The sequence below is a fragment of the Pan troglodytes genome, chromosome 8 (genome assembly GCF_028858775.2).
Source record: "Pan troglodytes isolate AG18354 chromosome 8, NHGRI_mPanTro3-v2.0_pri, whole genome shotgun sequence".
Classification (NCBI taxonomy): domain Eukaryota; kingdom Metazoa; phylum Chordata; class Mammalia; order Primates; family Hominidae; genus Pan; species Pan troglodytes.
In genome coordinates this window covers 83,031,945-83,047,217 of record NC_072406.2, presented here as the reverse complement: position 1 = coordinate 83,047,217, position 15,273 = coordinate 83,031,945, and the positions used below count along the sequence as shown (strand labels likewise).

The window sequence follows — 15,273 nt, the reverse complement described above, 5'->3', positions numbered from 1 at the left end:
TTTCTTGGATAATAAGCAAGATCTAGTGGAAAAGATCCCGTATTTCTCACACAGAAAGAAGTCTTAACTTCTCTGAGCATATCACGATTGGGGAAGGGCAGAGGTTAGCTGACTTCTCCAGTCCCATACTTATCTTACTAACAGAATTCTCTATCTTTGTCTCGGAGTTAAGACACTTAGACTTTTCATAACCATTTGTGGAAATTCCTTCCCTACAACAGTCATGCTGCTATTAGAGATGAGGAATACTGAATATTTGCTGAGAAGTGTAACCTAACTAAAGCTATTTCTCTAGAGATTTCCAACACGTAAGCCTGCTCAAAAGAATAAGCAGGGACCTATCCCTAGGTCTCTGACTGACCTTCAACTATATAAACACCCTTTGGAAAGTGCATCTTCGAAATTACTAAGAACCTACTTTTAAAAGCTGAAGCAAGCAGCTGAGTAAATTTAATTTAAAATTAATATTTGGAAGAGTTTCAAACTTTGTGATATCTATTGAAAGTGAGCAGGAAAGTGTGCTTCTGTGATGTTATACGTATATATTGGTTTGCATCCATGGTTCCTGGTTCATAACCCCCATAGCCCTTGTTATAGTCTTCTATTATAATGCTGGGGCACTTTGGGCCTCAGGAAACAGAATCTCTCTCAACCTTCTCCTGTCCTCTTTTACCTGCCTCAAAGCAAGACTCTAGTCCAACTGTGGGCCAAAAAACCCTCATTCCTGGGAGGGTTGTGCCCCATATTCTGGAGGAAGGCAGGCTGCACAGAAAGGCCAGCGACAACCTGAACAGACAGGCCTTGCTGGGTTTCTGGTCAGTCTATTAGTATGAGATCATGCCTCCTGTGTCCAGTCACATTTCTACATGGTTGTCAATCATGCCTATGTAACGAAGCCTCCATAAAAACCCAAAAGGACAGGGTTCAGAGAGCCTCTGGATAGCTGAACACATGGAGGTTCCTGGAGGGTGGCACACCCAGGGAGGCATGGAAGCTCCACACCCCTTCCCCTATACCTTGCCCCATGCATCTCTTCATTTGTAACCTTTGCAGTATCCCTTAAAATAAACCTGTAAACCTAAGTAAATGTTTCCCTGAGTTCTGTGAGCTGTTCCAGCAAATTAATCCAATCCAAGAGGAGGTCATGGGAACCTCACCTTGAAGACAGTCAGTCAGACATTTTGAAGGACCAGACTTGTGACAGGTTGGGGTTGGGGGAGACAGGTATGGGTTGGGACTGAGCCCTCAACCCATAGATCTGATGCTATCTCCAGGTAGACGGTGTCAGAACTGAATTAGGCGACACCCAGTGATGTCTGCTGCTTGGAGTGTGGGGAAAAAAATCCCACACGTTTGGTCACGGAAGTCTTCTGTGTTGATTGTTGTGGTGTGAGAGTAGAGGAGAGAGTTTTTCCTTACGGTTTCCAGTGAAAAATTATGCATTATCTGGGACGCCCCTCCGGGTTACCAGATTCTGATTATGAGGAGGCTGTTTACAGCTCTGAAAGTTGTAGATAACTGATAGCAGTGCAAAGTAATCTAGATCCCTAAATATGCAAATTCTGCCCTGCCAGGTGAAGTTTCACCTGACTTTCCTACCCCTACGACAGAGAGTTGTTTTGCCTCTATTTGCACATTCATTTGATATTCCTGATCCATAAATGAGCAGCTTTTTGGACCTCTCCTTTGAACTAGTTATAACATCTGCCTGGTTTCCTCTTTTGGAGTAAAATAAAATCTTCAACATATGTTCATTTTATATCTGTATAAGAGTCAGGATATTACTTTCGAAAATTATCTTTTAACAAAAGCTAGAGATCTTTGCTGTTCCACAGACTCCTCCGACGCCCAGAAAATGCTTGTGAACATAAAATCTTATATAATTACAAAGAATTCAGGACATCCTAAAGGCCAGTCATAAAGGTCCATATTCCCCAGTTAATAACTTCTGTTCTACAATAAAGCATAGAAATAGCCTCGGTATTACAAAAGGTCCTATATAAGTAAAGTAAGCCCAAGATCCTGTGTCTCCTGTAGGTGAGAACAAGAGACATTGTTAGATATATCCATTACTTAAAATTCTGTAGGAAAAGCGCTGTAACTGCAATAAAAAGGAGTGCAGTTCTGATCCATGCTACAACATGGATGAACCTTGAAACCATTAAACGAATGGTTAATCAGGAAGTCAATCAGGAAAGACCACATATTTACTGTATGATTGTATTTATATGAAGTGTCCTGACTAAGCAAATCTACAGAAAGTAGACTGGTAGTTGCTGAGGACTGGTGAGAAGGAAATAAGGAAGTGACTGCTGAGTACTGGGTTTCTTTGGAAAATGTCCTAAAATTGATCGTGGGGATGGCTGCACAACTGTGAATATACAAAACACCAGAGTTGTACACTTAAAAAAGCATCATGACCTAACAGTTCCATTTGTGTTCACCAAATGTCCCTTCAGCCAAGAAACCACCTAAGATTCTTTGGATTCACAGGCTTTCTTTTAATAAAAAAATAAAATTTAAAAGGCCTTCTGAAAAAGTTTTTAAATGGGCCAAGGACAGCAGAAATTGCAACTCCAGAAATAGAGAGTAAAGCTCTGGACTCCAAATGAAAGCAACCATAACTACCTAAGAATAACTTGCCTAAAGGTGTATTTTTACGAGTTTATAACCAGGATTATTAACTACTAAAATGATGAGATTTTAAAGAATATTTTTTTATCCAGCAATTCCTAAGCACATACTGTAGCAACTACCCAGATACCTGAAAAGGACAGTGACCTTTGAGTATTCCCCTGAACTGACACCTCACCACTACTCTTGTGGACTCTGAGAGTCATGTTAATCTGTTCTACAGAAAGGCAGCTGTGGTGTCCTAGAAAGTCTGGACTGGTAATCAAAACCTTCAGCTCTAATTTTAACTCTCACTTAGAAGCTGTGTGATGTGTGGCACAACACTAAACCTCTACGCAACTGGACTTTGCTCATCTGCAAAAATAGAAGCCATTGGGATAATTCAACAAAAAGTTCAGGGGGAAAAAAAAAAAGATACCATCGTCCACTCACAGGGTTGTTGTGAATATTAAATGAGATAAGGTAATAAGAAAATGACTGCAGATAATAAACACTCATTAAATATTCAGTGAACCTGAATTATCCAATGATAAACATTTTCCTTTTCTCTTCAATAAGCAACAAGGAAAAGTAACCTTCCCAGTCACAAAGGAGCTGGAAGAGGCTTTAAGTAGTTTGATTCCCATGCCTATGTTGTATTTTCTTACAGACGGTGGTAATAAAACACACCTTAGTAATGAGCTATTTCTCAGTTTTCTAAGAGAGATGTTAAGTCAACTCTTAATCTTCAACAATCTATTAAATCAATCAGAAGGCTGCGAGTGCCCTCTGGCCTACCTATACAACATGATTAAATCACTTACCTACTATCTTTACAGATCGTAAACCTGTGTGTTTTCAGTCATCCAAACAGACTGTTGACTCTTGTGGTCATGATTGTTGGGAAAGCATTTGAAAATGTTTTCAGAAAGGGCTGGGTAACAGAGTCTTAGGCTTTCTTCCACTCTGGCCCAACACAGCCAGACAGGGAGCAGACTTACCCTGGCATCCTCATATTTGCCCTCCCCAGCGCCCTTCAGGACACTTCTGAAAGGCATCCCCTTTCAGAAGAATGTGAAAACAGAATTTCCAATTTGCCTCAATTGTCTCAAAGACTCGGTGCCATTAAGACTGGAATTCAATACAGAATTGATCTATTCCTTTTTAGACCCATCTGTCAAAACGAATTCAAAAGAATGGAATTAAATGCTTCAGTGAAAGCCTCCAAAAAACATGGTCCCCCAATATTGAGTATAAAGTGTTATTACAATAGCCACTTAGAATCTAAAGCATTCTAGAAGATTATGATTTTAACCTGAGAATTAACTACTACAAATATTTTAAATTCTGCCCTTAACAGGGTCCTTTTCATACTCAAAAAGAACTAAGGTTGCTTTGTTCCCATCAACTGTGTATTAACATTTACAGACTAGATAAACAAGAATGCAGTAGGCTTTACTCTCTGGGGAAATTACAGAAAAGGAAGGGCATTTCACATTTTAGAATTGCTTGTACAGGCTGGGTACAGTGGCTCACACCCATAATCGCAGCACTTTAGGAAGCCGAGGCTTCTCAATGAGGATGGTTAGAGACCCAGAGTTCAAGGCTGCAGGAAGCCATGATCGCACCACCGCACTCCTGCCTGGGCAACAGGGTGAAACCCTGTCTCAGAAAAAAATAAAAATAAAAAATAAAATAAAAGTGCCTATACAACTTCAGGAAAGAGTTCTCAGTGCTCTTCTCCATGTGTGGTATGCAGATGACAGAAATTTAACATTTGCTGCCCAAAGCTAAATCAAGAAGTTATATATTAAAACTCTGGTAGCGTAAATTAGTACAACCACTTTGGAAATCTGTTTGGCAGTACACGTTACCACACAGCAACTCTACATTTTATGTTTACCAAGACATGTTCAAGAAGGCAGCAGTGTCATTCACAATAGCCAAAAAACTAGAAACATAAATGTTCTACAACTACAGAACAAATTAAGTTATAATATAGTTATACATTGTAACACTACACAGCAATAAGAAAGAAAAACTAATGCTACCTAAGAACATGACTGAATCTCACAAACACAATGTTGAGCAAAAAGGCCACTCACAAAAGAGAATATACTGTATGTTTCCACTTTATGTAAAGTTCAAAATCAGCAAAACTAAGCAAAACCTTTGGTAGGTATCAACTGGGAGGGACATTAAGAAGCTGGCTGGAGTGCTGGAAATGTTTAATATCTTGATCTGGAAGTATATTCATACATAAATATTTACTGACCTGGATAATTAAGATTTGTGCCTTTTACTGTATGCAAATTGGACCTCAAAAAAAAAGCCCTATGATTTTTCTAAACTCAAAAATGACTCATTCACTTTATGGGATAACGGAACAAATCGCTGATACATAAAGCCTGAATAATGGGCTAGGATTGTTCTGCAGTTTCTGCCTATACTAACAGGCAACTCATTCATTTATCATACATTTGAAGTTTCCTATTTCATGACAAAAAGCTGATGTAGCTATATTATGTCAAAAAGCAAATTATATGAAAAGCTCAACTTACAAGATGTAACAATTTTAAATCTGAATGCACCTAGTAACAAAATCTCAGCAAATATACAGCAAAATCTATTAATAATAGAACTAAAAAGGAGAAATAACTGATAAGGCATATGACTTGAAGAGGCAGCCACAAAACAGAAAATCCAAGTGGTTGGTAAACATTGAAAAGGGTACTTAACCACATCAGTTATCAGGAAATGCATACGGAAATTACAATTACATTTATCTGCTTACCAGATTGTCAAAAAATAAGCTTTATAAATATCAGGTTTGCCAAGTTGGGTGGAAATAACTCTCATATATTGTTGATAGTGGTATAAATTGTATTGGCCTCTTTAGAAAAGTTTAGCAATATCTAGTGAAGTTAGGCATGTACGCCTTTACAATCAGCAATTCCACTCCTAGGCACAAATCCCAGAAAAACTCTTGCACTTGTGATCACTTGTTATATAAGAACGCTCATAACAGCAATGTTTGAAAAAGCCTCAAATTGGAAACAACCCAAATGTGAATTATAAGTCAAATGGATAAATAACTGCAGTTTAGTCACACGATAAAATACTATATATACAGCAATAAAAATGAATGAACTTAAACTACATGCAATAACATGGATCGCATGAATACTGAGCAACACAGGAAAATCACAAAAATAAAAATACATATGCATCCATTTACATCAAGTTTAAAAAAAACAAACTAAACTTAGGATGCATACACAGGTGGTTAAAACTATTTTTAAAAAGGCAAGGGAATAATTATAAAAGTCAGGATGGGGTTATCCCTAGAGGGGAAGAAATATCTGTAACAGGGTGAAGCGTAGAGTTAGAGATAAATGGTTTATATCCTAATCTGGTATCGCTGTTTTATTATTGTTCATTAAAATGTAGATATGTGCTTTCTATACTCTTCTGCACGTATAATAAATTCCAAAATAATTTTTAATTAAAATGGAGGGCAAGCCCTTCTTTTTCCCTTTCCTCTTCCTCTTCATGAATGAAACATGAACCTGACAGGTGGAACCCCAGGCAGCTACCCTGGCCCAGGAGGGGATGCACTACTGATAGCGGAATGACAGACAGAAGCAGCCTGGCACCTCAAAGACTCAGGAATGGCCTTATCGGCATGGAATGGAATGGGAATGAATGGAATGGAATGGAATTGTATTGGCATTGCATTGTATTGTATTGTACTGTAGTACTGTATTGTATTGTTGTGTTGTGTTGTATTGTATTGTATTGTGTTGTAATTTGAGAGAGTCTCACTCTGTCGTCCAGGCTGGAGTGCGGTAGCGTGACCTCGGCTCACTGCAACCTCCACCTCCCAGGTTCAAGCGATTCTCATGCCTCAGCCTCCTGAGTAGCTGGGATTACAGGCACCCACCACCACACCCGGCTAATTTTTGTATTTTTAGTAAAGACGGGGTTTCACCACATTGCCCAGGCTGATCTTGACTTCTGGCTTCAAGTGATCTGCCCACTTCGGCCTCCCAAAGTGTTGGGATTACAGGCGTGAGCCACCGCGCCAGGCCAGTTTTCTCTTAAAGAAATATATTTATATCTTTTTAAAAAATCTCTATTACTTTAGGTTTTTCTGTTATATACACTCAAACCTAATTCTAGCTGATGCATTCAGTGATCTGGACACATGAAAAATTTTCTAAAAATTAAAGCTGTCCAACAGTGGAAAGAACCCCCTGAGAAAGTATGTAGCACTCACTCCTGACAGGGCATTGTAGAGGGATTCCTAGGCAGCAAGAAAGCTGGACTGCAGTACTTCTAAAGGCCCTCCAGGCAATTAAGATTCTAAGGCTACTACTGGAACAAAGCAGCTTTGGGCTTGCCAAAGCTGTGGCAACTGTGTGCCTCTGAATCTATCCTGTTAAAATCAGTGGGAACATTCCCTTTCTATAATCCATATCCTATCCACCTTCAAGATTCTGTTCAAGAATTATCTCCTCATTTGTGCCTTTTAAGACAAACTAGACCTCTCAACTCCAGCATGCTGGGTGTTCTCCCCTCCAGATGATCTCCTCCTCCAGATCCTCCATCCAGCATTTTCCAGCTCGGCTATGTGCCTCCGGATTCCACCCTCTGAATTAAATCAACCAGACTCCTTAACCTCTGGTTTCCAGTTGTATTAGACCAATGGGAGGCTACAGCAGGAGATCAGAGGGTAGGAAAAGAGTTTGAAGTATTTATTCCCCTTGATTCCTTTCCTACTGGGTCACTGGCTGGCATTCCTACAGGTTACCTTCTCCTTCATCTCAACTCTCTCAAAGTTCCAGAAACTACTCCCTTCCTTGCCCTCTCACAGGCTTAAGAGTGTAATCCCAGCTACTTGGGAGGCTGAGGCAGGAGAATCACTTGAACCCAGGAGGCGGAGGTTGCAGTGAGCCGAGATCGAGCCACTGCACTCTAGCCTGGGCGACAGAGCAAGACTTGTCTCAAAAAAAAAAAAAAAAAAGAGAAAAAACAATGTCAGAATAACCAACATGAAAATTTTTTAGGATAACTTGGTGCCTACCTGAAAAATGTATTGTGTTTTAGACTCTTGATTTCAAAAGGTTCCACAGAACTAGTCTGCGCTTACCTTACCCATGTTTATATATAGCTGTCCTACAGGGAGCTTTTATTTAGAAAATGTCTGCATAATGTTAGATTCTTCTCCTGTCTACATTATGCACTACATAATTGGACTTCATTATGCTTTTGAAATGCTTATCTGCCTGTCACATAAGTTAAACTATTTAATTTGTTTTGAATGTTTTGGATTGCTACATAATACAATATTCTAAATTTAGGCATGAGGGTTTTTTTGTTTTGTTTTTACTTTTTTTTTGTCATCGCACTATGGAACACAAATTAAACTCTCTTAATTTATAAGAAGATAGTTGCAGTTAAATTTTGAAAATGGCTGTAATGAGCCATGAAGTTCAATCTTTATAATATAGGTATTGCTCTTTCAGACAAATAGTCCATTTTCAATGACTTATTATTTTGTTGAAATTGTGGTTGCTAATCACTGTGGTTGCCAAATATTTACTTCAGGAGCAAAGATTTTCAAACAAGCATACATGATGCAAAATACCAATCTGGCTTCTAGTCTCTTTACTGTTTTTGTTTCACTCAGATTAGCTCAGTTTTCTCATCAAAGCAGAATGCTATCTTGTATGTATTTTTTTCATTACAAGACCCATGAGCTGCTTTTATGCTGAAAATGGTCATTTCCCTGTTCACTTACTGACATGTGAAGAAGGGTTTCTTGCTTTCTTAAACATTTCCGTAAGGCAGGCTAGAAATGTAATACTTCAAATGTTCGATGATTATGGTCTTTTGATAGGAACAGATTCTGCTTGGGATATATATCCAGGCACTCTCTAAGGTCTAGGGTTGATATTAACAAAGGAATGTACTTAGAATAGCAGTACATTTTATGCAAACATGGAAATTATTTTAAGAAACAATGACATATCAAAACTGCTTTTTATTTACATGATTTTGAAACAGACTAGAAAGCTTTCCCTATAGACATATTAATATTCCAATCATAACTTTAATTCAAGAATGCGGTTTTACCAAAAGAAAAATCTGAAAATTTCTATTCAGGCTACTGGAATTGGTTATTAAAAGAAAAAGGAAAAAGAAGAATCTTGCTGCTTTCAGTATTTCCTGATTTTTTTGTAAATATAAAGAGGAACTTCAATTATGAAAAATTTTTAAAAGATATATATATCTATATATCTATATATATGTACTGTTTTGTTTCCTGTCTTGAAGATTTTGAGTTATGGTTATTGGTTTCAGATTGATTAATTCACACATGCTGTGTTTTGAAATGAGATCCCATTAGCTTTTTTTTTTTTTTTTTTTTCAATATAAAGTGTTTTCTTTAAAAGTCTGATATTGGTTCGTGGCCTAGTGCCTTGGATTTTACATATTTTTCTTTTTAAATGCAAAACCTTTTCAACAAAATAGTGTTTGTCATCAGGTTGGTACTAAACATTTATAATTACTGTGTAATTATAAACAAAAATACATAAAGCTTTGAATATAATTATGTAGGATAAAAGTTAAGGTTGTTCACTATGATGGCATCTTAGAATTAAACAAAACTTTTACTAGGGCTGAAAAGAGAAGACTGATTTAATGTGGTGTGATTATTCTGAAGATAAATGTCTGGCTACAGGGAATATTTTGTACTAAAAAATGATTACACATATGGCTGTGTGTGTTTGAGTCTGTGTCTGTGAGACAGCCAGAGAGAGTGAGAGAGATTGACGGAGAAAGGGAGAGACACACACACGCCCCTTGAATTGCTTTAACTCCTAAGTGTTTCAGTCCTCATTCCGGTAAACTCCCCATGCTGATTCTTTGTTTTAAACTGAACCATAGGTACAGTTTCCTTTTTGCCAAATGTCAAAACAGGTACAAATTTTAAAATGTAATGCTTTTTAAATAGAAAAATGTATAAAATTAGAAGTGCCCACATATAAAAAATACTTGAGATGAAGATTATCTTTAGTGAATATCATCTGCATATCTCTGTAAGTTCAATTGTGTTTCTTACAGTCCCTGTCATATTACCAATAGAGGCAATAAAAGCTTCAGTGAAATTGCCATGACAAAAAAAAAAAAGAGTGATAATGGCTCTCCTATTGCTAGCTAGCCCCTAGATGTTTCACCTAGATGTTTTCCTTAAACCTGCTCAGCCTTGAAAATAGTCCCTTGATCCCTTAGTATGCTGTTGGATTATGCCAAGATATGACTGATATATCCACAAACTACTCGCAGCCTTCACCATTCCATCTTCTCAGAGGGCCCCTATCTCCCCTTCCCCCACAGCATGGTTTTTATCTCAGTAATTGGGTTCTGTACATTTACACATACAGACTGATTCACATCAATTCCCTATGGAAATTCTTAAACCCAGGCTGATTCTCAATTCTGCCACCAATGTGCACAAACTGTATATAATATTAGATTGGGTAAAACCTAATTAAGAAGATAAATATTACTAAAAATTCCTGACACATAGACTGAAAAGCTAAGTCAAATACTGGGATTTGGATTCTATCTGTTTATAACCCTCTTTTCCTTTAAACCAAAGGCTGTGGAAATTATTACAGCTCTGTTTCATCTATAACACTGGGAGATTGCCAAATACAGTGTTCATCCTGCAATGGCCACTCAAATGTCAACAAATTTTTTAATGTCCTATCAACAATCCCAATGAATTTTCCCCTTCTTCTAGCAAATCCTACAAACAAGACACAAGGCTCAAATAATAGAACAGAGCTCCTAAGGTCAATCTTTCAGTTTATTGCTTAAATCCCACTTGAGATTCAGAAAGAAAGCATCCCTGAAAAAGATTCAAGGGTCACAGATAAAGACGCTCAAGGACCTGGAAAGATTCAATTTTTGAACCCAAAAAACAAAACTGAGGGAAGCTTGCTGTTTGCAAATCAAGAAAAGAGTGGTGCAGAAATGTTGCAAAGGACAGCATTTCTTAAGAATTCTGCATTGCTATAAAAGATCATGCTGCACCATCTCCAATATATATTCCTGAGCAGCAAGGCTTGACCCATGGGCAAAATAACCCCAAGTGAGACAATAACAGACACGTTAACCTCCAAGAAGAGAATCACTCCCCCACCCATATGAAAGCATAGACTACACAGATATCCAGGTATCTATGGTAAGAAACTTCATACCAGTTTCTCAACCTCACCACTATTGACATTCTAGGCCAGATAATTCTTGTTTGCAGGAAACTGTGCATTGTAAGGTGTTTGGTTGCATCCCTAGCCTCTACCCACTAGATGCCAGCAGAACCCTTCAGGTGTAACAACCCAAAATGTCTCTAGACATTGTCAAATGTCACCCAGACGGCAAAATTGCCCCTGGTCAAGAACCACTGCCCTAGATAAGCAATTATCACTCAAACCCCACCTAGCACTACCAGGGTGCACACGCTAACCTTGATTCATCTATGAATATCAGCTAATTTAGTCATCATTTTCTGATGAGAAAAGAAAAAAGCCACCTAAGGGGTAGACTGGCTTTATAAAATACCTTTTTCTTAAAAACTACAAATATTTGGCAACTTGCAAAGTGATACCACCCTCTAGCACCAAGGAGGAGAGTATGAATAAAAAGAATGGTTGCCAAGGGGGAGAAAGGCTGCTACAAAGCTGTCTGACTTGAATTCCCTCTGACATCATCACAACTCTCAGCAGATGAACATACTCATTTTATTCTCTATGAGACACTGGTGGAAAGTACTGCAGTCTATGACACATCACATACGAGCAAATGGAAAAAGGCAAGCAAACTATCCTAATCAAATGATAACAAAATTGAGGGCAGGAACACACTGAGGGCTGATAGCCCGAGCCTGTCAGTCTGGATTCAAGGCTTGTTATATGTGGACTCCAGGTCATCTCCAGGTTTTCTCTCACAGCATACTGTCCACAAAAGTAGTCTTCAACTCTATGACCCAATGCCCTCTTTTTATAACAAATATTCTGTAATCTCTTTTGCTATTCTGACATGGCATTTAAAGATTATAACACTATGCCTGCAGACACAAGTTTTAAAATTTCAATATAATTCATTAAATGCGACGTAAAAGAAAATAAAACACAAATTTTTTTTTTTTGAGACAGTCTCGCTCTGTCGCCCAGGCTGGAGTGTAATGGTGCAGCTTCAGCTCACTGCAACCTCCACCTCCCGGGTTCAAGCAATTCTCTTGCCTCAGCCTCCTAAATAGCCGGGAATACAAGTGTACGCCACCATGCCCAGCTAATTTTTGTATTTTTAGTAGAGACAGAGTTTCGCCATGTTGACCACGCTGGTCTAGAACACCTGGCCTCAAGTACTCTGCCCGCCTGAGCCTCCCAAAGTGCTGGAATTACAGGCATGAGCCACCACGCCTGACCCAATAAACAAGATTTAATAATAATTTAATAATAAAACATGTATTTTCAGACTACACTAGAAGAAAAAAGACTCCCTCCTCCCCCAGTCCCCCATTCCCAAAGTGCCCCCTAGAGGGTGGAGCTATCCTATCCCATCTGCTCCACACAGACCCTCTCCCATCAGTCACAATGGTCAGCAACCTCTACCCTTACCAGGGGTAAGGACACAAAGTAGGCAAGAGGGAGGGATCTGAAGTCAGACCAACTGAGGTCAAACTTGGCTCCACCACTCAACTGCTGTGGTTACTCTCTATAAGCCTCGTTTTTCATCTGTAAAAGAAGGATACCAAAAGGTTTTTGTGAAAATTAAATAAGTACAGTATTCCTACACTTAACATGTAATAAATGCTCAATAAATGTTAGCTATCAGAGTTAACATTACTATTCCTGAATCCACCTTGTATTGTTTCCTAGCTTTTGCTCACTTATTCCATTAGCAGAAAAGATGGGAGACTGGATATCCATTTATCAGAGATACTCTTCAACAGATTCATGTATAATATAAGCTGCATCACAGGCCAGGTACAGTGGCTCATGCCTGTAATCCAGCACTTTGGGAGGCCAAGGCAGGCGGTTGGATCCCTTGAGCCCAGGAGTTAGATACCAGCCTGGGTAACATGGCAAACTACCATCTCTACAAAAAAAAAATACAAAAATCAGCCGGGCGTGGTGGCATGTGCCTGTCGTCCCAGCTACTCAGGAGGCTGAGGTGGAAGGATCATCTGAGCCTCAGAGATTGAGGATGCAGTAAGCTGAGATCATGCCACTGCACTCCAGCCTGGGCATCAGAGTGAGACCTTGTCTCAAAAAAAAAAAAAAAAAAAGCTGCATCCCATGACTTCTAAGACTATTTCTAATTCTGAGATGCTGCACTGCACTGAGGTTATTTTTTTATTCACTTAGGTCCTTTCTTCCCAGGTGGAGGGCCAAGAACATGTCTTACATATCATATAAAGTAGCTAGAGAAACACCTCATAGAATGATGGGTTAGTGTGCTACTGAAAACCCAGCCATGGTTATTGGTTCTTTACCAGTTAGTTCCAAATAGTATTATACATTACAGTCAAGGAATGAATGACAACTTTTCAAGTGAAAGCACTTCATGCAACATGTATGTTGTCTTCAGAAAGTGATGACTGCTTAGGGCCACTCGCATCTATGTGGATTAATTCCTTACAGCAACAAGCAAAGCAACCCTCCTAAACATTCTAAATTAACAGGTGAGGAGGTGAAAGGTGGTGGCAACAGCTAGAGAAATACCTCAAAAGAAAACTGATTCCAAAGTTAATATTCCGAGTAAAAGCAGTCATTGTTCTGTTAAAGTAAATGCATAGGCCCTAGAAGTAATAACCATATCTCTGTGCATGGGGAAATATCTTACATATAAGAACCTATAATTTACATAAACATATCCTTCTGTAAGAGGATAAACAGAAACTGTCAATTGCTACAAGTCACTCTGCATTAACCATCCAAGATGCTCACAGCGGTTATTTCTGGGTGATAAATTACTGCACGGGGTAGCGGGGAATGAAGGGGATGTAGGAGATAGGGGAGATTAACAAATCCCCTTTCCTTTTGCTTACTTATAGTTTCCAGTATTTCTAACATAATGGTCTTTGAATAAGAATTTTAAGTTATATAAGGGTATTAATTAAAACTGAAAAATCCATGAAATTTGGGGCAAGATACTATTTTAGATGAACTTTTCATTGGGATCTGTGGATAACCTAAGTATTCATCTATGTCTCTCACATACAACCTAAAATTATCCTAGTTCCCTGCCTCAAATCACAATGGATCAAAACTTAGTTTCTCTCTTCTTTATCCCCCCTGCAGACCTTACAGGTTATGCCACTACGATGTCAGCACCCAGCATAAGGAAATCTCACTACCAGTTTTTGCCAGTTTCCCAGTGACGCCAACCCACCCTCTGGGATAGTGAGATAAAGCGAGAGAAATGAATTGTTTTTAAAGCACTGATTTTGCACTCAGAGAAGTGACAAAAACAAACAAACAAACAAACTTTGCTGGACACGGCGGCTCACGCCTGTAAGTAATCCCAGCACTTTGGGAGACCAAGGCAGGTGGATCACCTGAGGTTAGGAGTTTGAGACCAGCCTGGCTAACACAGCGAAACCCCATCTCTATTAAAAAACAAAAATTACCCAGGCATGGTGGTGTGCACCTATAATCCCAGCTACCCGGGAGGCTGAGGCAGGAGAATCTCTTGAACCCGGGAGGCAAAGGTTGCAATGAGCGGAGATTGTGCCATTGCACTCCAGCCTGGGAGACAAGAGCTAAACTCCATCTCAAAAACAAACAAACAAAACAAAACAAAACGAAACAAAAAAAACTAAACCCGGACACTTTTTCTATACCACCATTTCAAAGCTATAAACTCTCCATAATTCTCACACTAAGAAGTCCATAAGGAATCATAAAAGTCCCAAAAATAAAATGTCATTTTGGTAAACATGCATTTAGCAACGCTATTCTTCCCTGCTCAGTAAAACAGCACAGAAAGATCTCAGGAGGAGAGGAAACAGCTCTAAAGCAGGCATACCTCTCTGTCCAACAAAAGAACTTAAATTCATACTGGTTCAATCCAACAAGCATTTGTTAAGCACATACTATATTCAGAGCACCATGCTAGGTGTTTATTCATCTCTAAACAAAGAAGATGATTATCTGCCTGCCGAGGAACCATAACTCTAATCTGGAAGACAAACACTCAGATAAACTAGTATATGGCAGACCCTGATAAAACGTAATAATAGAGGTTTCAAAACTGCTCTGGTAGTACGGGAAGGGAGGGATTAAAACTGCAAGAATTATGAAAAAGAAAGCCAGGAGAGGTGACTTGTGCTCCTAGTCCTAGCTACTCCAGAGGCTGAAGCAAGAGGATCACTTGAAGTGGGAGTTCCAGGCTACAGTGAGCTACAATTATGCCTGTAAATAGCCACTGCACTCCGGTCTGAGGAACATAGCAAGACCTTGTCTCATTTAAAAATAATAATAATAATTTTGAAAAAGATTCTTCAATAATTTAAGTTCTACATATACTGTATTGATATATTTAATTCAGCCATTTATTCATCCTGATCATTCATCCAAAATA

General features: G+C 38.8%; 1 protein-coding gene across 12 annotated transcripts in view; it reads right to left on the bottom strand.

The window, feature by feature from the left end:
- Positions 1-15,273, bottom strand: part of SGPL1 (sphingosine-1-phosphate lyase 1) — a 64,196-nt gene that overhangs the window by 47,499 nt on the left and 1,424 nt on the right. For 2 of the 12 annotated variants that reach the window (XM_063781874.1, XM_063781876.1), the window contains exon 3: positions 12,306-12,422. The exons of the other annotated variants lie outside the window; for them this stretch is intronic. The gene's annotated coding sequence lies outside the window, so the exon portion shown is untranslated. The remainder of the gene's footprint in view (positions 1-12,305; positions 12,423-15,273) is intronic. 12 annotated transcript variants of the gene reach the window in all.